Source organism: Corvus moneduloides, chromosome 8 (assembly GCF_009650955.1).
Source record: "Corvus moneduloides isolate bCorMon1 chromosome 8, bCorMon1.pri, whole genome shotgun sequence".
NCBI lineage: Eukaryota > Metazoa > Chordata > Aves > Passeriformes > Corvidae > Corvus > Corvus moneduloides.
Genome location: NC_045483.1, coordinates 33,640,392 through 33,665,651, shown reverse-complemented (window position 1 = coordinate 33,665,651; position 25,260 = coordinate 33,640,392). Strand labels below are relative to the sequence as shown.

General features: G+C 45.6%; 1 long non-coding RNA gene across 1 annotated transcript in view; it reads left to right on the top strand.

Moving 5' to 3' along the window:
- The window catches only part of LOC116447613, a 28,890-nt gene extending 4,431 nt beyond the window's left edge, over window positions 1–24,459 (top strand). Inside the window, exons 3-6 of the long non-coding RNA XR_004241607.1 lie at window positions 3,369–3,514; window positions 4,508–7,927; window positions 21,473–22,619; window positions 22,718–24,459. This is a non-coding gene — a long non-coding RNA (uncharacterized LOC116447613). The remainder of the gene's footprint in view (window positions 1–3,368; window positions 3,515–4,507; window positions 7,928–21,472; window positions 22,620–22,717) is intronic.
- The last annotated feature ends 801 nt before the right edge of the window (window positions 24,460–25,260 follow it).

Sequence of the window (25,260 nt, the reverse complement as noted above, 5' to 3'; positions counted from 1 at the left end):
AAAAGCATTTCTGAAGAGGTGGGAATGGCAGTCCCTCTTGTTAGCAAGCAATATTTCCTTGCTGGTCTTGAGATGTCACAGACCATCCTAACAACCAGTGGTCTCAAACAGGAGAGTTTAAAAGAAGCTGAAATTTATCTGTCCTCACAGGAAATGAGTGCTGGCAGGTTTGGGTTGATCTGGAGGAGAAAAGAGTTGTCTGGATGGGCAGAGTTGTTTGCCAGGTGAATTTGCCTCCCTGCATGGTCCAGCAGTTGCTGTAAGTCAGTCTTAAAGAACCTGTGGCTGATAAATGTGGCCTGTACATGTGTAGTTAGCAAGGATTTTTGGGTTGAGACCTTTTGGTCTGGACCCTGAACAACAGGACTGTTAGGGAGGAGAAAAGGAAAATGGCAGTGTTTTCTGAGTGCCTGCTCCTCAAATACTCTTCGGCACATCCTGCAGCACAGAAATAAGCAGAAGAGATCTACTTAGGAGGTTACAGGTTTGCTATCCTTGGATCCTGATAGAATACACTCTGTCCCAGAGTTGTTTTGCATTTCACCAGGGAGTCTTTTGTCTAAAGGGCATCGCTGCTACAGCAAAGTGGAGCTGTCCCTGCCCCTGCTTTCTCCAGTGGATATCACATTTCATTACCCTGATGAGCCTGAGCAAATTCTCTTGGTTGTGTTAATTTGCCCACGAGCCAGCCTGTATCATGTCCGCAAGAATTCTGTGACATTTTCCAGCCTCCCCATCCCTCCCGGTTCCAAAACCTCGAATAATAATTGCAGCCTTCTCCCTTTTTCTACTTCTTGCTTCTGAAATGAAGGGCTGAGACACCCCCTTTTCCTCAGCATGCGGAGAGTGTCAGCCCCAGGCTGGGTGAGCATGCAAGGCGTACCCCTCTCAGTGCTCTGTGTGAGTGTCCTGTGGGGCTGGCAGGGCTCACAGAGTGGGGTGATTTGCACAGCCTCAATTTTTGCAGTTTGGAGCTCATCAGTGGAACGGAGTGGGGTGGCTGGTTTGGCATCATCCTATGCTTTGGGCTGATGTGGCTGGCAGAGTAGAGTGCTCCTATGCACTTAATGCCTTCATACCTTTTTCCCCCTCCCCAAAGCATGGGTGCATCTCTAAGGAAAGGGCCACATAGCGTTGGACGGCAAATGTTTTAAACCCAGGATGTGAATGCTGCCATTTCCTCCACACCTTTCCTGTGAGGCACTCATAATGATTTAAGTTTAGATGCATGGGGGCAGGTGAGAAATAAACTACATGTGTTTCTGTGGTGCTGCTCCTTTGCCACAGCTCCAGTTTGATCCATATTTTGGATTATGTTGATACTACAGAACAGTTCAGGCTTTTTTCCAAAATATTTGTATCCAGAAGTGTGAAGTGAGGTGGTCAGACACTGAATAGGCTCCCCAGGGAATGGTCATGTCCCCAAACCTGCCAGAGTTCAAGGAGCATTTGGACAATGCTCTTCAGGCACAGAGTGGAATTGTTGGGGTGTCCTGTTCAGGGCCAGGAATTGGACTTGATGATCCTTGTGGGTCCCTTCCAGCTCTGGATATTATATGATTCTATCAGATGTGCTTCTGCATTTATCACAGAGAATATTAATGCATATTATTTTTGCTTTAAATAATGATACGTGATGATAATTTTGCTGTTCTACAAGCCTGAAGCTGAGCTATTGAAAAATCACTGGTGCTTCTACCAGCCTAACCTTAAGGACAGATACTAATTTCTCAAGAAGTCAAACAAGCTCTAACAGGACAGAGAAAATTAGCTCCTGATTATTGGTAGTTTTGAGAGAGATGAAGGAGCACTCTTTCAAACTACTTCTATGCTTATTTCCCTCATCCAAGCATCCCAAGAAGGCAGCTCAACACTGCGAGGCTGCAGCCATTCCTCCTGCTCTCTACTGGTTATTAGGCCTTTGGGATAACGTTGGTTTTCCATATTCAGGTTTGAGAGGAAAGGTTAATGCACATTGGTCCATAAACCCCACTCTGGAGGCACTGAGAGGCTTTGTACGGAGAGCACGAGAGCCTGAAGCACGTGTGGACAAGAGCACTTCCACGAAGAGAACTGATTGAAAGAGAGCTTCAGGGTAAGTGTGTGAAGGGGCCTTTGAATGGGTTTGGCTGTAACACAAAGCTGCTCCTGGAGAGCTCTTTGGCAGAAGGAAAGAGGCTCTTGCAAAGAATTAGTTGTGTGTTGCATCAAAAGATGAGGGGTTAGGGATTGGAGTAAATGGATCAAAGAGATCTGGATACAGAAACTAGAGCAGAAGATAATGACAGGCAAGAGTCACCACTAATGAAATGTGAAGCCCTGAGCACTTAAAATGCAGTGAAGAAGGTCCAGGATCTTCCCTCAGCCCTAAATAACAGGATAGTGAGGTGGCAGCAGCAGCAGGTGCCTGAGGTACATTCACCCAGGTGGAACTGGTAAGGAAGGAGATGTCAGTACAGGTGGGAGATGGCAATGGATGCCTGGATACTCCCAGAGAAACAGCTGGAATCTGCACAACGTGTGCACAGGTCGACCTGTGGTGGGAGGTGGCCAAATTACAAGGGACAGGCTGTGAAATGTGACAAGGACTGAAATAGATATAGAGGCAGAGCTTTGAAGCCATCCACCAACAATGGATCCCACTGACACTTTGGATGCTGATGACCCACCAAAACAGGGGTCCAATTTGTGCGGAAAAGCCATGCTATGAAAAGCCACTGTCCACAAAGGAGATAGAGGAGTCCTGCAACGTTATTCGAATAAAGGGAGAAAGTCCACTGGGGCATACCTCCCGTGTGGTTTCTCTCTCTGTTTGGAGGGTGCAGCCTCCTTTCGTCCTAAACTCCGGTCTGCGTGTTGTCCTCTTCCTTTCCCCACTGGCTGAGGTACTAGGAAGGCACAGCCTTCCCGAACACCTACCACATATTCCCTCCCTTCAACATGTCATTTCCCCCCAAAGTTCGGAAGTTCAGGCTGTCTGAGTTCTGAGGATCCACCAGACGTTCAGACTGTCTGGGCTCTGCAATAAACTTTGCGCAGACCCATTTCTCCTGTTACCCTAAAGTTTAGGAGTTCAAACTGCCTGGGTTCTGTAACCAAACTCATTAGGCTTGAGGTCGGTACAGGCATTAAGACGCATTTAGAGGACATTAACACCCATTTTTCCTAAAGACTCTCATCCATCGAGTTGTCTGTAAAGAGATCAGCACCCATCTTTCAAATTCAACCTCCAACCCCCAGGCCAAAACCAGGTGCGGTGCTTTAAAGGCTTCAGACGCAGAGCCAACAAGGAGGAAGCGGTAACAGAGGAGGATGTTTAGGGTGTCCTGAACTCGGCCACCTTCTGAGGTGTTTGTTTCTCTCTCCAGGAGCCTGCAATCCCAACCTCAACACCTCACCAACTGCTTAACCTCCGGGGACATCAGCATTCTTTCCTGGGACAAACTAGGACCTACCTCAGCCTGAGCAGACAGATGATTGTCAAATGCTCCGAGCCCGGCCAGAAGCTGCTGTGGTGAGTGATTTCTAGTCCAAAGAGATTTTTTTTTTCTCCCAGCATCCCTCTGAGACATTTTCCTTTGCCCCGAAAGGCTTTCTCCCTGTGTTGAGTCATGCTTGAAGCAGTGCTTGGATAATAAGTGCTGCTGAGCTCTGCTTTAAACAAATGAAGTTGATTTAACGGGGCTGTAGGACGGCAGGTATCTGTGTTATTCAAGAGTATTGGCAGTTCGAAGGCCGAGCACTAAAAGCACTTCATTTTTATTTCAACTCTTAATTGAAAATCAGCTGGTTTGTCTTGTTCTCCTCGGTGCTGCTCCTTCCCTGCTCCCGGCTCCCATCCCCTCGTGATGGGATAAGGGCTGTTAATGTGACATCCCTGCACAATGTGTTTGTCAAAAAGTGGCACGAGGCCAGGCTTTCACTTGTGGTTTATTAGTTTAATTAACCAGGGCCTTGCAAATACTTCTCCGTGAGGCAGAAATGAGAGAATCTAATGTTTCTTGGGCTGAATCCTTACATCACGTTTAGCCACCTGGTGAAGGCACCAAGCTAAAAACTTGGCTCCTGTGATTAACCTTGACTGAATTCATAATATCTTGGAGTCACATTATTGCTGACCTTGTGCTTTGCTACCTTCTCATCTTTCTAATTTGTCTTTTCTTCCTGCCTTTGCAATAACAGTCAGAAGTGTTAAAAAATAAAAACCTCCTGCTGCCTCGTGGGAGAGAGCTCCTTTACTTGCGATGGTTTTTAAATTAATTAATTTTTTTTTTTTTACTTTCAGTAAAAAATACTTCTTGTTATACTTCTTGTTATTTGTGTTTTTCTGGCATTTGTGCACACAAACACTTGCATGAGAATAGCTACTTAAGAGTTGTTTGGAGGTGACCTTGTCATTTTTTTTTTTTAAATGAATTTGTGTGATGATGTGCTGGATACTGCCAGCCACCAAGATAATTCGGCATTTGTTCACACAAAAAGAAGTTCTTCCTATGTGCTATTTTAGGAGACGGTCTTGATGTTGTTTGTGAGAAAAGCAGTGTTGAAGCTGGGATGTCCACAAAGAAAACTCCAGTTGCTGCCTGGGCTTCTTTCCAGTGATTTGGTATCCTTTGTGGGTGGTTTGTTTAGTTTAGTTTAGGGGTTTTTTTGAGGTGTTTTTTGGTTTTTTGTTTTTTTGGGTTTTTTTTGGTAAGGTTGTTTGGGTTTTTTTTGGTCAACCAGACCAGAGCACTGAGTGCCACCAACTGTTTGTTGAATACCTCCAGAGATGGTCACTCCACCACCTCCCTAGGCAGCCCCTTCCATTGTTTAACAACCCTTTCTGTGAAGAAATTCTTCCTGATATCCAACCTGAATCTCCCCTGGCACAGCTTGAGGCCAGATACCTCTTCTTTACTAGGAATTCTGAAGCAGAAATGTGGACTCCGGGACCTAAGCAAGTAAAATACTTGGAAAATAACTTGCTCATCCCAACATCCAGCATTAGGAGCAATCTCTTTGTGAGACTTTCACCCAGAAACACTAGCAAGTGTAAAATTTGGTAAACACATCCCTCTGGCTTTGTTTTTTTAGTTTAATCTGGAGCATATTGAACTGTCCTGTTTACTGCCTAGTGTAATTTAAGATGTTGAATGGAAGTGCAGCATCCTTAGGTGAAAGTTGCTGGCTACCCAAAACATTTTATCGTGGTGGAATTTGTAGTCTGGTGGATTTAGTGAGGATCATCTCCTCTAGAAAGAGATTTAATCTCTCAGCTAACACTCAGCTGACCTGTGTGGTGCATCCCAGGTTCCAGCCATTTCTCTGTGACTTTGGGAAAAAGGTGCTTACCAGATGGTATGTTTATCTTTCATCAAGAGTGGGTTTATCCAATATGTCAATACAGAATTTTCTCTCTGTAGGTCAAGAGGAAATCTACCTGTATATTTAGAAACGCAGTGGAGCCATTAAATTAATTTGTCTTTGCTTTAATAAAGGCGCTTCTTGCCTTTAGAGAATGATAATGGCGCTAGATTAGTGTATCCAGGAATACCATTGTGAGTGGCAGCTGGAGAATGAGAACTCGATGGGATCTAAAATTAAAGAAAAATGTTTGCAATCAGTTTTGTGCTTCGTTCTCCTCTTAGCCTGGCTACCTGAGATGTTCGACACATAATTCTACAATTATGTGGTGTATTTTTTTTTTAAGGGAAGGTATTGTATGTCTTCTGTAAGAAACTCTCAAGATGTTATTTTCATGCAAATAGTTTTGTGTGCTAAATTGAGGCACTTAAGAACCACAGAAAATACAGGAAATGTGGGCAGAATGCATTCAAAATGTAAAAGTTTCCTCGGAGTTGTCAACAGCTCTTTAAGAAGTCTGCACCTTTCAGCAGCTTTTCTTTGTGATTGCTGGGGGGGAAAAAACCCAACAATTACTGAACTGAAAATATTGTAAGTAGCTTGTTGCACGAGGAACAGCTCTGGAGAGGGATAAAGCCACTACCTTCTGCAGTTTGCCTTTCTGGCTTTGACAAAAATCGAGACGACAACCTTCTTCTTTTTCTAGTTGCCGCATCTAAAGTAAGAGGATGACCGGGTTTCTTGATGGCTTTTCCTTAAGGTTTCTCTGACACCTTCTAGGATGTGTCCTTGTGCTTGTGCCTTTCCTTCAGCAGCAACCATAGCAAAAGAAACCCAAATTTCCCAGTGGAAGGACCTTTATTGCTCGTACAAAACTTGAGTGTATAAGCCTTGATTCCCAAGGGCCAAGCCAGCCTGGAAAGCATCCTCTTGAAATTGAGTGGGGTATGAATAAAGCAAGTGACTTTTCCCCACCGCAAAGATGAGTACTGTACTTCACTGCTGCGGATGATTAAAGAAAACAATTGCACTCTGACAACATGCATTGACGTTTCCAAATGAAAAAGGAATGAAGAACAGATTCTGTGAGGCTTACCACTGATGAGAATGGATCTCCCTGGATAGCAGCCCTTTTGAAAGTCGATTCTATTTCTTTTTTTTAAAATGCTGCCTAGAATGGGCAATCCTGTCACGGGGACAAGTGGTAGATCATAGGAGTTCAGGGGGTAATCTGGGGCACAGAAATGACTCTGCACTCGCACTCATGAGCCCACTGAAAGGCAAACAAGAAAAATGCCTGAGTGAATGAGGACAAAGAGGGAAGGGGCATCTGGGTTAATGCTGATAAATGAATATTTGACGTTTAAGTTCAACTTCCATTTGCTTGCAAATGAAAACTATTGTGTCAACACTGCAAGAGATGGGCCATGTGGTTTTTTAATTTATCTTTTCCCCACCAAAGGTTAATTCTTCTTTGATTTAAGAGGAAAAAAAGAAGTGAGAAACGTTGACTTTAAATGATGGGCAAACACACACAGAGTCTTGCCTTCCTGGCAGTGCTCGCTGCACATCCACAGCACAGCCCTGCTCCAGCAGCTGGCAGGGGGCTGGAGGTGTCCGGGATGCCAGGTCAGGGAAGGAAGAGCTTGCCAGACAGGTTTCCTGTACAAATTTTTTGCTTCTTGTGATGCTCGCTTCCAGCCCTGAGGTTAAAACCCGGATGTTTACAGCCACATCTTTTTATAGGCAGCAGGTGATAGGTAATTTTATGTGAAAAATCTATTTAGTCCCCTGATGGAAGAAGTAAACTTAGGTGATACTTGTTCTCCCGTGAATTCTTGGCATGCCATAAAAAAATCCTGTTGCAGTTCTCCAAAATATTAGCTGTAAAACTTGTTCCTTGTTAAAATTACAATCAGAAGGTGTAATAAAGGGATTATTCAGGCATGCATTACCATGGAATGTTCATCTTCAGGCACTTGGATTTTGACTCTGTAATAGTACCGTGCTTTGCCTGGTAAATCTTGTGGTGGCTGCTGGGGTAGAAAACACAAACCCTCCTGCTGTGCCTCTCCTCTGGTTCAAAGACAGTCCCACTTTCAAGTTTAATCAGTAGTTTTATTGTTGCTCACAGGCAAAAGATACCGATCCCAAAAAAGCCCCAGGAAAACTGGGATGGAAAAGTTGAATACTGGGTGGAATTGCACGTTCTCCTCTGCTCCTGCTGGTTTTAATTGATCCTTCATAATGGTGTGTTCTTATTTGGGAGGGGTGACCCCGGGAGGGTGACAGGAGTCTGTTCTGGCGGACATCCTCGCCTCTGCCCAGCCCATCCATGGTGGAACCAAGCTCTTGGTGAAGCTGTGCTGGAGCAGACCAGGGAACAGAGAGTTCTTTGGATGTTGGTTGGATTTCTCTCCCCAGGTGGCTCTCCCAGAACTGTTTCTGTCCTTGCAAAAGGTCTTTTGGCTTCTTTTTTTTTTTTTTTTCATAGTGTCTTAGACCTGTCTATGCTCCTGAAACACTAAAGGGTGTGGATATGGCTCAGTGCAGCAACTGAAAGGTGGCTCTGTCAAAAAAGGTATTGAGAGAACTGAGCTGATGCTTTCTCAAAACAAACTAATGTTGTTGTTTTCCAGAGCAGAGTCCCAGTGATCACAGGCAGTGCTGCAATGGGAGAGGTCCCCCCCTGAGGGAAAGCACAGGGAAATAATGGACTCATTGAATGATTTGGGTTGGGAGGGACTTTAAAGCTTATCTCGTTCCTCCCCCTGCTGTGGGCAGTGGCACCTTCCACTAGACCAGGTTGCTCAGAGCTCCAGGCTGGGAAGGTATGAAACACAAACTGCTGGAATCTGTCCTTGTATCCACGCTGGTGCTCCCTGTTGGCTTTTCAATGGCATTTGAAGGTGTCTGTCTAACAGGAAAGGTTTGGCACAGGTTCATGGGGGAAATTTAAGCTATCTTATTTTCCAAGAGTACTGTTTTGTCTAGAGCCTCCTTGGCCTTGTGGGCTGAGACTGCATTTATCCTGTCTTTGTAGAGGGCACTTCACTATTTAAGTGGGATAATATCAATCTGTTGGTGTTCAGTCTGTCCCTGTGTGTGTGTTAATGTTATATGTATTATATATGTTATTGCAACCGTCTCTTTCTCTCAAAGACCCCTGCAAAGCCAGTCTGGGGAAAAAGGCTTGTTTTGAACTCTGAATCACCGGTATTCTCTGGAGTCTCCTACAAGCCTCAATTTGGTTTTCAAAGCTGGTAAAACCAATCAAATTTAGGATGCTGTTCATTTTGCTGAGTGTGTACTACCCCCACCAAACATTCTTCTTGGTCAGTTCAGCTGCCACTTTCAATCTCTAGTCCATGTTGTGCTGCTTTTCTGTTTGAAGAGAGATACAAGAAAATCACTCTGTAACAACCAGGGCTCTGAGGCATTTCCAGCCTTTGAAAAAGTTGTACAGGATTTTTCCTCTTTTTTTTTCTTTTTTTTTTTTTCCTGTGGTTGCTGTCTGCATAGGTAAAACCCGGCACAGCAAATGCTGATAATTCAGCTAAAATGCCCAGTGTTTAGGCCTTGTATTCTTAACTGTGAGGAGGAAAAGAGGCATTTAGTACTGCTTTGCCAGGAATGGATATGGAGGTGGCAGCAGAGAAGTCAGATGAAGGGTTTTCTTGGAAGCTTGGTGCAGGATTTTTATGCATGGCTTCCTGGCTATCTGCACAGGTATTTTATATAAATAGGAGATTGACATCTTTATAGACATATTACAGATGTGTTCTCATCTCAAGGTCACAGTTTTCCTTGTTTCCTCTGTGAGGCTTTCTCCATGCCTCGCATAGCTCTGGGACTGGCGATCCATGCTGGGAACTCTCCTGTCTCATACTTTTTACCTGCAGGGATTTCTCCTGTGAGCCATAACGTGCTCATGCATTTCCTAACTGCGATTGGCGCTATATAGATAACATCTAAATATCAATTTTTAAAAAACTGTGCAGATTTGAAGGTCTGGAATGGTTTTTTCCCCCTGAAATCTAGTAAGTTTGAGGGGTTTTTTGTAGGTGTGAAAGTACTGAAGGTCTTTTTTTTACGTCTTAATGGTGTTCCCCTTTTTTAGAGGTTGGATTTGGTCTTGGAGCTCTTTTACAACCCTAATGATTCTATAGGATGGGTTACTTAGGAAACCAGCTGGATTTCTACTTCTTTTAGTGTGAGCTTGATGGCCAAATCATGTCAGGTTACCAGAAGCATCACAGAGACTTAACTGACCTCCCACCCCCTCAAAACCTCTAATTAAAGGGGTGAATAACTTTGCAAGGACATACCAATTGTGATTTCCTGATCTAGAGGAGTAACTTTTTTTTTAATATAATTTGTATCATGCATGTCCCCTTCTGTCAATTCAGATTTCATTTTGCAAATGATCTCTGATAGTCCTGTAAAATCCAGCTTCAGCAAATGTTCCTCCTGGAAACTTCGGCTGTGTGGGGAGACTGAATGCAAGAAGAGTATGGGCTGGAGCAGGGAATTCATGGAGGTTGCTAGAAGGCACTCTTGGGAAGCTGCATTCAGCATTTGCCTGTGGGATTATGCCAAGAAACCCAACCCGCTTGACAATAGCCAGAGATCTGCCGGGATGAACCACGCTTCTCATAGAGATGTGATGGAACTCCGTTTATTCTATTGTCAGACCCATAGTTACACTCTAATTCCTCAAGCACGCATAAGCAAGCTCCATACTGTTGGATTACAGCTACTGTTCACGCGGCCTTTAATAGCAAGCAATTGGTTACAGATTAATATGCACGTGCCTAACTAACATAAGTCTTTCTCTTTCTATGGTCAGCATCCCCCTCCGCAACATCCTGTCGGTTTGCCACATCAGCATTGCTCCTCTCTTTTTTCCCTAGTCAAGGACAGTTCACTAATATAGCTTGGATTGTGCACGTACACATGTCCCTGTTCACTCAGCCATTTCTCTACACTTGATTTTCCAAGCTATTTAATGGTATTTTCATACAACCTCCAGGCTCACCACCTTCCCTGCTTTTCTCACCTGCAGCCTGTTCCTCCCCACCAACCTCAGCTTCCCTCACTTCCCAGAGCAACACCTTTCCCATCTAACTTTCAAGGCTCTCTCACCGTCAGAAATTCCTGCAGCTGGGCCTGGAATGACATCCCGCTGCTGGAGTAAGTTATGAGGCATGGGCTGGATCTGCTTCCCTGTGGTTCTTGGATCTCACCTTGCTCTCCACGTCCCTTTGTTGGACCACCTCTGGATCAGGAGACTGGAATGTCCAAGGACGTTTTGCAGCAGTTGACTTCCTTTTCTAGTAACAGTTGTCCTGATTTAATTCTGAGAGGAGGCAATCTCATTCCACTGCTTGTCCCTTAAGGACTTCTGATGAAAGGCACAGACTTAGAGCAGAAAACAATTTGTTCCTGGGTTCAGCTATTTGATATTTTCTGTGGTAAGGTTGTCCTTTGCACTGATTCATCTAGAAAGGCCTCTGGGCATTCCCAGATGCTGGGCAGCCCGAGGGGATGTAAGAACAGGGAATTCCGTGCTGTTGGTGCCTAATTTTCCTGCTGACTGTTTTCTGGAGGTGGCTGTTTCCTTTAAGCCTCAAGCTGGGAATGTGAGCCCCTGGTCTGGCTCCTACTGCACCTCCACTGTGCTGTTCAATCCCACCAGCAGAGTGTCTCCCAGGCTGAGAAATAGCTGCTAAAGCACATGAGAGCTCTAAAAGATTGTGAATGTGCTCAAAACACCAACAAATTGACCTGTACAGGGTTCCTCCTGTGAGCACCAGTATAAAACAACAGGATGGGAGAAAGGAGACAGGCTGGGTTGGCATGAGATGACAGAAGTAAATTGCAGGGGAGCTTGGGGTAATTTCACTGCACGCTGTTGAAAAACTGTGGTATGTCCAGTCTGGAAAGGCTTTCTGGAAGGCTGTGCTCCACCAAAGCACATTTGTAATGGGTGTGTTGAATGATGGGATCTTCCATGTGGGGTCTGCTCTGTGCCTGCCCCCATTTCCATGCTGCAGATGGGGAAGGGGTCCTGGATGTCATGGAATCCCAGAATGGTTTGGGTTGGAAGGGACCTTAAAGTTCATCTTGTTTCAGACTCCTGCCATGGGCAGGGACACCTCCCACTAGACCAGGTTGCTCCAAACCCGATCCAACTTGTCCTTGAATGCTTCCAGGGATAAGGAAGCTTCTCTGGGCAAGATCAGGGTGGGTACAGCTCTCCACAGGTCCCCCTTAATGGGCTGCTCTTCTTGGGACTGTGCCAGCAGCCTCACAGCCCCTGCACTGGTGAAGTGTGACTCTCAGCCCCTTTATCTGCAGTGTCCACTGGCTGTGCTGAGTTCCCTGGGGGGGCTTCAGCAAGGGGCAGGATCCTGAGAAAGAACCCACACCCTTGTCTTGCTCCCTTCCAGTCTGGGGGATTCCTGAGCTGAAAGTTAATCTGTAACTTCATGTGTAATAGTCCTTGATGGACTCTTGCCAGATTGCTCAAGCCTTTTGTGTTCTGGGCCCTTTTCGTGCCCTGTTGTAAGGGCTTCATGCCTAGTGTGACAGAGCTGGAGACTGTTTCAGTAATGCTTCAAAGTCTGTGTTTTTCCTGGTACGTTGGATTTTTGCTTTTACTTCTCAGGCCTCTGGCATCCCCTGACCTTTCTCTGGCAGGAGGAGCACATTGCAGCACTGCTTCTGATATCTTTTTTTCCTCTCTCTTAAGATTTTTTGAGAAGGTGATCTGCTGTCATGCAGGGTATCAGGCCAGGGCTGGGGGGAGGTACTCTGCAACCTGTTGAGTTTGTGTTGGAGTTTGGTGCTACACCACAAACTCTGCTTAAAAAAATGTGTGTTCTCAGCTCTGCCCAAAAAGCAGAGCTCAGCTCAAACTCTGAGCCAACCAGTGTGCTTCCCCCTTCCTTCCTGCTCTGCTTTCCCTGTTAATATCTGCTGGAAGAGCTCATGTCTGTCCTCTCTCAATGTCAACTTGGGCATGTCCAAGTCCCTCGTGCAGAGCTGATGTTCTCACACTTCCCTCTCCTCTGGGTGTTTTCTCTTTGTTCTTCCTTTATTTTTTTCCTTACTGTGGGTTATTTTAACACAGTAAACATTTTTCTGACAGTTAGTGGCATGAATAAATCCTTTTCCTGTCCTGCCCCCAGTTTATTATTTAAGGGGAGAAGATGATTAAATCCGGCAGGGCTGATTTGAATTCTCTGTTCGCAGGAAGAGGGTGGCTGATGGGGGTCTGTCAAGCCACAGAGTTTGCGTTCATCAGCATCTTGGGAGAAACAGCAATGCCAGCTGCTTAAAACATCTGGTTCGGGTTGTTCCCTCCACTCCCCATCTCTGCTTTTCTTTCTTTCTCTTTTCTTCTGGAGAGTTCAGCATTGCTGACTCTAAATGTTGGATCTAGTGGGTTGACAGCTTGGTTTCTGCTGTTCCACTCGAGCACCAGAGCCTGATGAAGTTACTGGGTTGGAGTCCAAGCGAGGGTCAGACAGAGCAGTAAAAATCCATCATCTGCTCCCATGTTTCTGAAGAAGAAGCTCTCATAGTCTGGGGACAGGCTCTGTGTGCCCAAGGGCCCGGTCTGTGGTTCGTGCGATGCCAGCACAGAGCAGGGAGGGCCCCTCTGTGCAAAGGGAGAAGGTGTTTTCCTAACCTCACTGGCATGGAAACTCAAACAGTGAGAGTGAAAGAAGCCCCAGTAGAGTTAATTTAGTGTTGCATTTAAAAGGTGGAATTGAATGGAATCGCTTTGCATTTATTGGAGTTAGCTTTTCCTGCTCTCAGGGCTTGGAGGAGGGCTGAGTACCTGTGCAATCGGGAGCACTGCATTAGTGTGAATTTGGCTGAGGGCTTGAGAGAGGAGTTTTGAGCTTTCTGAGCAGTGGATTTGCTCACCAGCAAGCCCTGAGCCTGCCTAATGAAGGCAGAGTGCTGTAAGTACTGTCAGAAAGATGCAGGGGTGAGGGTCCCCTCCTTTCTATGCCCTTTCCCATTGTCTTGACTAAAAGATGTGTCTATAAAACCAGTACCTTCTGGAGACTGAACTCACGAAGCTGATGCATCTGTGCAGTTGTTGGGGTTTCAGTTTAGTCTTAGTTTTTTTTTCTGTTAAAGGAATTTTCTCCCATATGCATGTTGCTAGGGGACAAATAGCTGTACTTAAGAAAGACAAAAAGGGGGGTGGGGCGGGCCTGGCTACTCCTTTGTCTACACCTGGGTGTGGGGTCAGTTCGCTCTGAGCGTCCGGAGAGAGAAGCTGCAGAGAAAGGAGCTGCTGCTTCTTTCTTTTTGGCCGTTCTTTCTTCCTGCTGGAAACAACGCCGGGACCCCAAAAGCCGCTTTCCCTGCCCTGCTGGAGACCGGGCTGTGGCTGCCCTGCCCCGCTGCTGCTTCGAGCTTCCGCTACGCTGTAGCCCTGCTCGCCCTGCCTGCCTGGGCCTCCGTGGGGTTCTCCCATCTGGATACATCTCGCCTGCCACCCGGGATTTGCGTTCGTCCCTGCCGCTCCAGCCTGCCGCTCCAGCCTGCCGTTCCTGAGAGTCCGGGATCGGCTGCCCAGGGGTTTGTGAAGCCTTTGTCCCATCCCTTCCCGGGATCCCGGGGCACCGGTGCCGCGTGTGTCCCGAGCTCGCTCCGGAGCGCCCCCTGCAGCCGCGGGGGAACCATCGCACCTGCCCTGCTCACCGGGAGCCGCCAGCGCCCCTGCCGGCTGTGAGCGGAACTGCACCCAAGGGGAAAGGGCCTGACAGCCGAGAAGGCTGGGGCTGGGTTTGTGATTGCTGTTACTGCCATAGTTGTTGTTGTTTTGTTTGACTGGTTATATATATATATATATATATATATATATATAGTAAAGAACTGTTATTCCTATTTTCCACATCTTCGCCTAAAGGCCCTTGATTTCAAAATATAATAACTTAGAGGGAAAAGGGGTTATATCTGCCACTTCAAGGGGGGGCTTCTGCCTTCCTTAGCAGAACACCTGTCTTTCAAAACCGAGACAGCAGTGAATCCCATGCTCAGGTCCTGCTGTGTTGTTTCCCAGTGGAGCTCAGCCTGGCTAATTAATCAGGGGTATAATCCCAGAATCATTTAGGTTGGAAAAGCCCTCCAAGATCAGTGAGTCCAACCTCTGCCCCATCCCCACCTTGTCGACCAGATAACTGAGTGCCACATCCAGTTATTCCTGGACACTTTCAGGGATGGGGACTCCACCACCTCCCTGGGCAGTCAATTCCAAAGCTTGACACCCCTTTCCATGAGAAAATTCTTCCTGATGTCCAGCCTGAACCTTCTCTGGTGTACCTTGAGGCTGTTTCCTCTCATCCTGTCCCTGTTCCCTGGGAGAAGAACCTGACCCCCCTGGCTGCCCCCTCCTGTCAGGGAGTTGTGCAGAGCCAGAAGGTCCTCCCTGAGCTTCCTTTTCTCCAGGCTGAGCCCCTTTCCCAGCTCCCTTAGCCACTCTGTGCTCCAGACCCTTCCCCAGCTCTGTTCCCTTCTCTGGACATGCTCTGGCCCCTCAATATCTTTCTTGTGAGGGTCCCACAACTGGACACAGCATTTAAGATGAATATAAAACCAATAAATAACCAAAATGTAACCCAGGCAGTGCCCTGTGCTGATGGGGTCACCCAGCTCAGCGTTGGGTTCTCCATGCGCTAGAGGAATCTGTGGCTGTGAGTACAGACACCCCCTCAAGGCTGAGGCTTGGCTGTCACTGGGGCTAGGAACCCGCCACTTGGAATAATCAGTGATGTTTCCTGTGGTCTGGATGCCATTGAGTCTGGAAAATTCAAACTAATCTTGTCTGGTGTCTGACTGCACCTTGCTAGAGGGGAATTCTCTTCTGCTGAAAATTGCACTGCAAATGTGTGCCAAAAGGAGCAGGTCCATGTCTGAAGCAGAGCCAGCTCCTCTTCTCAGCATGGAAATGGAGCTCCAGGACTCACCTGGCCTCGTCCTCCACTGCCAATATTTTAGTGCGATAGGTTGTCTCGTGGTATTTTGGCGATAGAGGATGACTTGCAATACTTCAGGTTTTCCTGGGTTGTCCTTTCACCTGCCTGTCTTTTCCTTTCAGCCTCCTGTGCTTCTGATGCCTGACTTTATTACCTTTGCTATTTCTAACCCTCTTTTTGGTCCCTGTTGGAGCTTGATTTCTGCTGCGGGGAAGATAGAAAAGGTCAGGCTCTCACTAGCGAAGCTTATTTAATTAATGCTGCAAATCTGTGGGCAAACTTGAATGTATGTTGCAAGTATGACCTACCTGGACCCTCCTGGGCACATGGGTCCCATGGTTGTTTATTTATTTACCTCTCCTCTGTTGTTCTTTTCTCCCATCTGATCCAGTATTCCCAATTTTACCTCTACTCCAAGAAAAAAAAAGCTTAGTGGACTCCAAACAGTAAATAAAACTGACATTTGTAGCAGTCAGTCTGATACAACAGGACAGGGATGCAGCAGCACTTTTTTGGGTTTGTTCCCACTCCTTATCTAAAATCTCCTTTAATCAGGAGCTAATGACAACTTTTGGTCATGAGAGCTGATGCACAGGGAAAAAAACCCCACCAGTTTGCATTCAAAATAATGCAAAACATTATAAATAGGGAGATCTGCAAGGATATAATCAAGCTAAATTGCTCATTGTTGCTCTCACCAGAGATGATTTCTTGCCTCTATCTGGGTTGGGCTGTCGTCTGGCTTTAGGGAGGATGTGTTCTCTCTTTATTCCAGTTATGAACCTTTGCAGCAGCTGGTGGCTGCAAGAGTGGGTTTTTCCTCTGGGTTTTGTGTGGATCCAGCAAATATTCTGGTGGCTTGGATTTTGGCTTCCAAACTGTCACAGGAAAATTGTCCTACAGGTTTCTGCCACTCTCCCTCTGCAGCTGAACTGACTCCTTAAGGTGGATTATTCTCCTCCAGGACTCTGCTGCAGGCAGACATGGAGAAATCTTGCAACAGGTCACAGCAGCAGGCTGCCAGGAAAACAGCTCTGGCTTGGGAATAGAGGACTCTCTCTGCCTGCAGATGGTGTGCAATAAGCTCTGGATTTTAGTGATTCTGTGCAATTTACCCTATTGAAAGTAGCTGAGCCTGGAGAGAATTGGGAGCTGATGCTGAAGTCTCCAAACAGATCATAATGTGTTTAATACTTGGGTGATTTTTTTGTCCTAATTTTCTTCAACTGTGTTGTACATGAATGCAACATAAGAACTGTGCATTTTCTCATGCTTTAATTGAAATAGTATGTGGACAAATGGAGTGATTTGGGTCAGAAAGGACATTAAAGTTCATCCAGTCCCACCCCCTGCCATGGGCAGGGACACCTTCCACTAGACCAGCTTGTTCCAAGCCCCATCCAACCTGGCCTTGAACACTTCCAGAGATAGGGCAACGACAGCTTCTCTGGGCACCCTGTGCCAAGGCCTCACCACACTCAGAAGGAAGAATTTTTTCCCAATATCCCATGTAAACCTTTCCTCCTTCAGTTTAAGGCCATTTCCTCCTTGTTCTATCACTCCATGCCCTTGTGAAAAGTCCCTCTACTTTTATGTATTGTGGAGACGGCTGATAAATTGGGCAGCATTATTCTGGCCTGCTGATTTTCCTACTAAATTATATTTTAAATTTTTAAAATAATAATTTGCTTGGTTGTTTCTTCACTGGGCAGTTCTCTGAGAAGTGTAGCTATCTTCAGTTAGGGCTTGGCAGTGAAATTTGCCATGGAAATACCACAACCTGAAAAAACTTCATGGTTATGGAAAACAAACATGGCTTGATGATGTCACTCTTGTCCCCCAAACACAGACTTTGGCTCAATTATTCTGCATGTGTCTCTCTTAAAGCTTTTTCTCCTTTGCTCTACTGTCTGTGGAGCAACTTTTGCTGAGGAAGGGGAGTGTCCTGAGGGTTAAGTGACCTATTTTCATCTGTGCTGCTTTCGTCTTTCTAACCTCAGAAGGCAGAGACCCTGAACTGAAAACTATATTAAACGATTCTAATTAATAAAGGACAAAAAATAAGGCTTCCCTTGAAAAAGGGGACTGATTTTAATCTTCTAAATTAACAAAGGGGTGGAGTTACCTACTTTGATTATCCACAGCATCCCTTTTTTTGGCCTAGTTCTTGGTAGGAAGGCAAGCTCCTGGATGAAGTTATAGCTCCCATCAAAGATTGTCTTGTCTGGACATGTTGACAAGGCACTGATGTCCTTGTCAGCTGTAAATGTCAACTTGACTGTCAGGAGGCAGCTACGGATGAGAGAGGTGAAAGTGCCTGGTCTCACCTCCTGCCTCCTTGTGTGGCCCCCTTGTGACAGGCAGGAAAACCTGTCTCTGATAAGCAGCTGGGAAAGCCACCAGCTCCTGGTTGAGCATGACATCGAGTCTTCTGGGATGCAGAGAGGTCGTTTCAACCCCTTTCTCATCACCAGCTTGCTCAGAGGTCCCACAAGGAGCTACTCTTCCAGAGAAGACAGGCACCCCAGGAAAGGTGATTTTTGGGGTGGCTCTTGGAAAAAAGCCTGGTATACTTTGGGTTAGGCAGTGGGACGTCACAGCTTGCAGGCTCTTTGGCCAGATGCCTGTTGAGCCAGGGCATTTTTGCCAGGTGGAGATGAAGAGTTTTGCTGGGTGCTCAGAGAACTCTTCTCTCCACCTTTATTTTGTCAGAACTTTCATTCCTCTTTATTGCTGTTTTTCTAATTTTTCTTTGGGCTTCTAATGACAGTGATTATGCCAAATGTGGCACATTTCATGTACTGTGGAAATGACTTTCAGACCCAACTCTCAGTGCTTAAAGGACCATTAAAAACCCTGCTTTTCAGAACTAAGCTTTGGTGTTCTCCCCACTCTATTTCCAGTCCTGTGTTAACCTGTAAAGTAGTAAAATTGCTGACTTGATTATGTTGCATTAATTAATTATCTCTATAGCAACATGCACTGATGTCATAAATATGGGAATTCAGCAGCAGAGCTGGATGGAAGAGGAGCTAATGGATAAATGGGGAGAAAGCTTTTTTTTTTTTTTCTATCGTCGCAGTAGTTAAGTAAACAGATTACCAGTGAAGTAATGTTTTGCATAGTCTCTCTTTCACTGCCCCATTTCCCTTTTGATGGAGCCTTCTGCATTGTATAAGTCCTGTGTGTTCCTCCAAGCTGCAGCTCCAACTCTCAGCCTGCCCAAAACACTGGGTTATCCCCTGTTTGCTTTTATACTGACACAGAGAAACTGAGGCAGCAGGGCTTCTCTTTGCAGGAGGAACCCCTTTGCCTTCAGCAGAGCCACCCTGCTAGGGATGGCTTTCCATGGGGGAGGGAAGGGTGTGGATCTTGAGAAGGGAATACAGTTAATTTTGGCCTTGTGGGGTGGAGGGGGTGACAAAGTGAGAGACAGGCGATGTCAAGAGGCAGAGGAACTGGAAAAAGGGAATTATGGCTCAGAGAAGGCCGGGATGCTCAGCTCTGCTTAATGTGGGTACTAGTTGTTGTTACTTGTCTGGCAGTTAGGGGTCCTGGGTTAGCTCTGGAAGTCCTGGCTGGGCCACTGACTCTTTCCTATTTTGGCTCTTGGATTAAAGGCAGGAAAGAGGTGTCTACGAACGGTGCTTGTGCAGTGGGCCTCAGAGAGAGGCTCTGTCTCCTTGTCTCCCAGGAGTTTGTAGCAGATGTGGTGTCCTAAGAATCTAGCAGGAATGGCTTGCGACGATAACTGCAAAACAGTCTGGGAAGAGGAATAAGCAGTTGTTTCAAAGGAAGAAATACGGTCAGAAGAGTCTGTAATTGCACTGCAGGTCTAAAGCTCCCAAGAGGTTGAGAGCTGGTGCTTTCCTCACTCCTTTTTCTTGTCAGTCTATCCCCTTGTCATGAGTTAGCAAGCATAGCTCCGGATTTTCCTGCAAAGGGGTGCTTACAGCTTCCTCTATGACCTAACAGAACCTATCAACTGGCTAGTTTGAATATTGACAATTTTTTAAGCCACTTAGAATTTTGACCGCCTCTGTGGTCCACATTTAAGAATGGACAAACCCCGGGAAGTGCTCTCTTGCTTCCCGCCGGGGGACAGGTAACTGGGCTGGGCCCGTAGAGGGCCCAGTGGGCCCTGCTGGGTCCAGGCTGAAACCAGCTCGGGCCGGGACACCAACCATCCTGGAGCCGATGGGCCCTGTTCCACCCATGGCCCCCCCCACTCCTGCTCTGTGCAGATGGCGCGGCCCAGCCACACCCCCCCAAAATGTGGCCAAGATTCAGCTGAAGCTGCCCTGCTGTCTGGCAAAGATCATGTGACCAACACCGATAAGCGAAATTCCAGCTGCAAGGCCCAGGTGAGATTAACCCTTTTAGTGCTGTAAGTGCTGCAGACATTAAGTAAAGAAAGAAGAGCTGAAGTCCTGAGGGAGGAGAAAGAGGAGATGCTTAAAGCTGAAATTCTGTTGTAAAGCTATGGTGGTGATGGACTATGGTATATCAGAGTACCCGAGCGTTCAAACTGTACTTGTAAGCAAAAGCACCTGTGCTGGAATAAGCAAATGCTGAAGCAGCTGTGATTTGAAGAGAAATTTGAACAGGGAGAGAAGGAAGCAATGAGGACTCTTGCTCCAATCAGAAGGAGAAGACCCTGTTCCTAGAGGCACTCCCAGAGATAGTCCTAGAGATGAAGATGATGAGGACCCTTGTCTCTCAGGAAAAGGGAAGGGCCTCTATTCTTAGAGATGAAGTGCTCCCAGAGACGGGTGAAGAGAACTTTTATTTCTGAACGGCTCAACCTTAAAATGGTACCCCAGTAGCTCAAGATTGGACCCTCGGAAGCAGTTGTGGGAAAAGCTGTAAGTCAGGGGAAGGGACTCTCACATGCGAGCAGAAAACCAACCTGGGTGGCTGTCTTGCGATACTGAACCCATGAGAGAATTTCTTGTGGAGATATCTCCATAGCATGAGCAAGAGAGACTCCTCTCCCTAAGTGTTGGGGAAGATGAAACAGGAAAGCCTTATAAATATGATTGCCTGACAAAAGATTTTGGGAATATGAAAACTACAGGCAACATCGAAATGAAAGCCACTTTTGAAATACCAAGTCTTAGTTACTGAACAACTGGAAAACAATGGTATGGCCGACTGAAGGTAATCCCCTCTTGATTGAACAATACCCTCTGCTTGCAGGCAGGTCCAAGGGTCAGAGCAGACCCTACTAGCTCAGCAGAAGGGGTCCAAAGAGTAGTTTTTAGAAGTTAAGATGTAACACTCTATGGTAATATAAGAACTCTTATAGGCTGTATGTAAATGCTATAGGATTTGTATCTTGTATTAGATTGGTTAGTGACAATTAGAATATTCAGTACAGAAGATGATTTATTGTATTGTAACCAGGACTTCACCAGTCCATTCCTCTCTTACTCTTCGCACACTCTTACACTCTCTCTCTCTCTCTCTCTCCTTACTTACTCGCTTACTCTCTTGCTCTCTTGGGCCTGCTCAGAGCTGCCAGCTGCAGCTCTAAGCAGTGCCCCTATACCCACGCCCTTTGCAATAAACCGCATGTCCCAAGATCTGCCTATAGAGATCTCTCATCACCGTCTGTCTACGCCCGGTCCAGACCGAACCCCCCAAGATACCTACACCTAAGTGAACTGAACAAGGATTTATTATGGAAGTGATAAACAGACTGAACATCTCAAGGGTTGTCTTTTTACATTGTCAGTGAGAGAAGGAGGAAAGGTGGGGGGATTAGAAGAGTTCTGAAGGTGTGGTATGATTTTGCTTTTTTCCCTTCTTTTAGGTCTGTTAATAAACTTCTTTATATTCTTTCAAGTTTTGTGCCTGCTTTGCTTTCTCCTAATTCTTATCTCACAGAAGGTAAATAGTAATGAGTATTTTGGACCAAACCACTACACTAAAATGGTGTTTCTGCCCAGTTTTCAAACTGAACCTGCTACACCCCTGAATAATTTTGTTTTGCTATTTGTTTGCCGCCATCAGCTGTGAAGCTGATCAGTCCTTACCAGTCCAGCACAATGCTTGAGGAGTAAAGGCAGTCTGGGGTGTATCATTTATTCAGTTAATCTATTTTGATTTCTGTCATTTGACAGGTCCCAGGCAGGGTCTGTGTGGAGGAGGCTCGGAATGCAGTGCTGCTATTTATGCAGCACCCCGGCTCTGGGAAGCGCTGTGGATGTGCTTGGTGGGGTGAAGAGCTTGTGATCTCAGAGCACTTTGGAATGTCAGAGACTCCTGAATTCTGCTTCATACAGCAGGAAAAGACTTCGGGCTGTTTGCTTAGTTTTGCACTGTGGCGAAGCAGGGAAAACTCACGGTGAGAGTGTGATGGGAACTGATAGGTGAGCTCTGGGACAGTCCCTCAGGTGTTGAGGGTTTAAACCCTTCTTTGGAGCAACCCAGTTCATTTGCCGTGCAGCACCTGCTGGGCAAAGAAGGCACCAAATATTGCTGGCCTGCTCCATATTTAATTAGCTGCCATAATAAGCCAGGGAAGGTTTAACTCAGAGTGCAGGACACTGCGCAAACATCACCTTATAAATCACCCTTTTCTGCCTGGGATAATGTGCAGGAAGGGTTAAGCTGTAAAACAACCTGCCCTTTTCTACATAAATTAAAAAACCTGTTGACATGGTAATATTTTGATTTCTGTTGAAAAGTGTTTATTTTGGTAGCCTGTACAAAGTTTCAGCTATTCTAAAACCCTGAGATTTCACAGCCAAGCTTTCATGTTCCCAGCAGAGAAGGAGGTGAGATACTCAAAGAATCTCTGTTCTTATTTCAGCACTGCATTTGCTAGCCAGATTTTCAAAAGAGCCCAGTTTGCTGACATAAATGGGGTTGCTGATGTGCCGAAGGAGAAGGAAGCGCTGGGGAATATATTCCTCCCTGGGTCCAAGTCTCTCCCATCTTATCTTTCCTTTCCATATGTTTCCTCTGTAATGAGAGGAATTACTTATCATTAAAGTGATATATAATTTAAAAAATAAAGTTAATGAATGCTTAAATTAATTTACTGACAAAAACAAATGTCTGTCCTTCAGATCCTGTAATTTTAATTGGAGTGGGCTACAGCTTAATTAACTTGTATTGATTGTAGTCCTGAGTGCATCTACAGGTGGGTGAACTATGTTGGGAGAAATCCTCCTTGAAGATTTGCTGATAACATTCTGAATAATTGTCTTGTGAAGAGACAGAGAAGTCTTCACTGTTTTCTCTGCAGAAAGTTTTAAATAAAAGGTATTGTTTAAAATTAAGGCAAAAATTTGGCACGGCTGCTTTATAGATGAGAATAGAATTCTGCTGCAAAAATATTAATGAATTGACTCATTAATTAGGTGCATGAAGAAGACAGAAAATTGGAGCAAATAAAGAAGCGGATGCAACTGGAAACTTTTTGGGGAAAAAAAGGTAGGCTTCAATTTGGTGTTTACTCCCTACACTCTTTCCCCTGGGCAGGTGTCCCCAGTTTCACGGTGGGTGATGGGTGGGGATAAGGAGTGTGACAGCAGGGAGTGGCTTTTTAAGGGAGGTAAGGACCACCTGCTTTGGGCCAGTGAGAGGAGAAGACATCCCAAGGCCCTTCCAACCCAAGATGTTCTGGGAGCCTGTAGAGCTGAGGGCAGGTACTGCAAGCAGGAGCCCAGGGTGAGAGGAGAGAGAAAGGCAATCCTCACTCCCTGGGACAAAAACCTCTGCCTGATGCTGAGAACCTTATCCCTGACCTGTTCCATGTGGGAAAGGACCTGAATCCATCTCTTTCAAGAGAACTCTGTAGTCTCTGGTGTTAATATTTTATGTTTTGTCAATACTATGAATGACCAGAATGAAAGGTGTGCCACATCTTTCCTTGCAGCTTCAGCTCACAAACTGTCTGAGCTCCTCTCAAGGAGTCAGGACAGAGGTATCCCCAGGATGCTCCTGGCCCTTTGGGGCAGCTTTGGGTGTCTGCAAGGGGGAAAAGCTAGAAAGTGCTTGCGTTCTCTGGACAGGATGAGAGGAAACAGCCTCAAGCTGCACCAGGACAGGTTCAGGTTGGATATCAGGAAGAATTTCTTCACAGAAAGGGTTATCAGGCATTGGAAAAGGCTGCCCAGGGAGGTGGTGGAATCAGCATCCCTGGAATTGTGGCACTTGTGCCATCCACTGGATGTGGCACTTGATGCTCTGGTCTGGTTGTAAGGTGGTGATTGATCAAAAGTTGATGATCTTGGAGGCCTTTTCCAACCTAAATGGTTCTGTGTTACTATAATTTTATGATTTTCTCAGCCTTGGGTTTGAGAGGTTTTTACTTCCGTAGCACAAACTCTTCCTTCAAAAGTATTTTTTTAAATTGAATCGTATAGGTGCAAAGAAAACAACCAAACTTCTAGACTTGACTCACTGCAAAATTTTTGTAAATTCCGATCCAGGTTGCAGAGACAAAGAGTAAAACAGAAGAAGAGGGGATTTTATGAAGTCCTGTGTTCCCTGGGTGAAAGAGCTTTGCAGTTGCTTCCTGTCACTACTTTCTGCACAGGAGATGGGAAGGGAGCAAGTGGTGGTGATTTGGGGAGCCCCTCATCCCCTTTTCTGCATCTAAACCCAACTGGCAGCTCAATTTACTGTTTCATATAATCACAGAATCCTTTGGTTTGGAAAAGACTTCTAAGATCATGGAATCCAACCATTAACCCAGCAGTGCCAAGGCCACCACTAAACCGTGTCCCCAAGCTCCACATCTATACATTTTTTAAACACTTCAAAGGATGTTGATTCCAACAATTCCCTGGACAGCCTGTTCCAATGCCTGACCACCCTTTCAGTGAACAAGTGGTTCCTAATATCTACTGTAAACCTCCCCTGGTGCATCTTGAAGCCATTTCCTCTCATCCTGTCCCTTTTTTTCCTGGGAGAAGAGCCTGACACCTGGCTACAACCTAATTAAAGTTTTCCTTTTGGCCTCCATGCCTTACAGGAGGAGGGTTTTGATTCATCCAGTGGGGTTGTGTAAATGGAAACTCCTCTTCCAACTTGTCAAGCCCATCCCTTGCACTGTCCCTTTTTATTAATGCAGAGCACAGTCAATGCCTTCCTGGAGATGTTTTTGCCCCTCCAATATATTGAATAAATTCTACATCAGGAAGGAAAGTAACTTGTAATAATGAACCATCAGTGGGTATTTAATATTGCTTTAATGGGTCACATTGATGTAATCTCCACTTTTTCCTGGGAAGATCATACTGGGCCATAACCTCAATTCATATTTATGTCAGAAGAAAATATATGATGGAGATGGCTCAGGAAGAGCTCCCTGCTAAGCAGTCGGATGTAAATGTACAGATCTGCCAGAAGTATGCTGGGGTTTGAAGGGAGACAGGGAAATATCAGATGTTTAGGGCATTCCTCTCTTGCCTGGAAAAATTCCTGAAAAACTGTTTTCTCTCCCCAGGCTGTGACCCAAGAAGATGTGTGGTCATGGGCCCAGAAATGTGCAAGCTTGAGCAACTTTAGGATTACTTTTAGCAGCACTTCTATAATATTTTTGCATGTGGGAATGAGGGAGGTCTGTAGTTTGGCTGGTTAAAAAAATCAGGAGGGAAAGAGAAATAGTCAGAGCTATATAAATAAAAGCAACGGAGGTGTATGTATATAAATATATATACATATAAATATATATACACATAATATATTTATATACATATAATATCAGTAATGTTTGACTTTCCAGTCATGTCCTTGTGCTTGTTATTCCTTATTGGTCAGACCCCTCTGAAGGCCAAAAGCCAGCCTGGCCTGAGGTATCGGGGACATTTAGGTTGTCTATAAAATAAAATAAAGGATGAAAATTCTATCTAAAGCCATTCCTCTTGGCCAAAAGAAGCAGCTCTGTCTTGATCCA